A 2,449-nucleotide genomic window follows, 5' to 3' on the forward strand; every position below is an offset into this window, starting at 1 on the left:
GATATATTTGTCAATGGAATTAATCAAATGAGTGAACAAGATTGTCATCTACATAGCATTGCTGCCTCCAGAGTCCAGGGTCCTGGGTTTGATCATGAGCTTGGAGTTCACATGCTCTACTGCACTGCAGTGAGACTCTGTGTGTGTGTGTGTGTGTGTGTGTGTGTTGTTTTTTTTCCTATATTTTCTTTCTGTCTGTACTATGAAAGCTAAGTCGAACCGGAGTCAAATTCCTCGTGTGTGTAACATACCTGGCAATAAAGTGCTTCTGATTCTGATTCTATGTGTCCGTGTAGGTTTTCGTCCAAGTTCTCAGATTTCCTCCCACCTCCCAAAAACTATGCTCGTAGGTGAATTGATCTATACTGAATTAGGGCTAGGTGTGAATGAGTGTTTGAATGTGTGTGCGTTCTGCCCTGTGATGGACTGGAGTCCTTGTGTCCAGTGTTCCTGGGACAGGGTCTGGATCCACCTCCACCCTGACCAAGATAAAGTGGTGACTGAAAATGAATCAATGAATGAAATTATATGACTGAGACTGAACTCAGGAATATTGTGTGCATTCATTCATCATTATGATAGCATTAGTTTTGAATTGATATTTAATACTATAGTACAAAAGTTTTAGATACAGTACATGCAAAAAAATGCTATAGAGCTCATGTTCCTCCAAAAAATAATGAAATTAATTGTTTCTACATTGGCAGCACAGTGGTGTAGTGGTTAGCACTGTCGCCTCACAGCAAGAAAGTCCTGCGTTCAAGCCCAGCGGCTGGCGAGGGCCTTTCTGTGTGGAGTTTGCATGTTCTCCCCGTGTCCGCGTGGGTTTCCTCTGGGTGCTCCAGTTTCCCCCACAGTCCAAAGACATGCAGGTTAGGCTAACTGGTGGCTCTAAATTGACCGTAGGTGTGAATGTAAGTGTGAATGGTTGTTTGTCTCTCTGTGTCAGCCCTGTGATGACCTGGCGACTTGTCCAGGGTGTACCCCGCCTCTCACCCATAGTCAGCTGGGATAGGCTCCACCTTGCCTGCAACCCTGTACAGGATAAACGGTTACAGATAATGGATGGATGTTTCTACATTTAAAAGCAATACTATAAAGAGCAGTAAACAGCAATAAATGAAACAAAGTCAGTATTTGGTGTGATGACTTTTTGCTTTCAAAAATTAGTAGTCTCAGGTACAGTGAGTGCAGTTTTATAAGGAAATGAGCTGTAGGTTTTACTGAGCATCTTGTAGAACCAGCCACAGTTCTTCTGGACACTTTGACTGTCACACTCGCTTCTTAAAACCCAGCAGCCTTTATTATGTTTTTTTTTTTTTAATCTGAAAAGTGGTCTCATGCAATATGATGCTTTCTTTACTGACATGCAAACATTTTTATGTAACATTTAATTTATGCTGGAAAATGAATGTTTGGAAATCTTAAATTGAGTCGATAATGTAGAAGTTATAAAATTAAAAAAAATCTATAACAAGGTTTGTATTCAAAAATATAGAGGATGCTTAAGCTTTTGGACAGTTCTGTGTGTAAAATTGTGGCACTGTAGTAGTGTTATTGTAATATTTGATAAGTAAAGCTTATTTAAGTCAAGTCAACTTTATTGTCAAATATGCTATACATGCTCGACATACAGCACAGATGAAATTTCAGTCCTCTCTGACCCACGGTGCAAACAGGCAATGCAATAAATAAAAATAGAATAATTGAAAAAACAAACAATATAAACAGTATAAACACTCTAGATAGGAACTAGACATAGACTAAACACTCAGACAATATAAACAGTATAAATAAACAGTATAAACACTAGATAAGAACTAGACATAGACTAAACACTCAAACAGACAATATAAACAGTATAAAACACTCTAGATAAGAACTAGATGTAGACTAAACACTCATATATACATACATATATATATATATATATATATATATATATATATATATATATATATATATACACACGTAAATTAAAAATTTTACTCCAAAAAAGACAGATAGATAGATAGATAGATAGATAGATAGATAGATAGATAGATAGAAAAACTTCTAGATAAATTAAATTATGTATTTACATTCTTTTTTATTTTCTATATGTAAATACTTAATTTAATTTAATTTAATTTATCTAGAAGTTTTTCTCTATTTTCTATTCTCTGTTTATCCTGTAATGATGTTGCTGGAATTTTAATTTCCCTGAGGGAACCCTCCCAAAGGGATCAATAAAGTTCTATCTAATTTAATCTAATCTAATCTAAATAAAGAAATAAATAATTGTGGTTATTGTTACAGCCCAAATCGCTCCCTAATCGACATGTAGTCCACTCACGCAGGGTGTAGAAGTCCTTGTGTTCTATTCAACAAAGGGCGGTTATGTAGGGAGGAAGGGTGTATTTGGGACAGGGCCGTTGTCGCTATAACATTCAGAAGGAGGTGCTTTCCA

The sequence above is a fragment of the Neoarius graeffei genome, chromosome 13 (genome assembly GCF_027579695.1).
Source record: "Neoarius graeffei isolate fNeoGra1 chromosome 13, fNeoGra1.pri, whole genome shotgun sequence".
NCBI classification, from domain to species: Eukaryota; Metazoa; Chordata; class Actinopteri; order Siluriformes; family Ariidae; genus Neoarius; species Neoarius graeffei.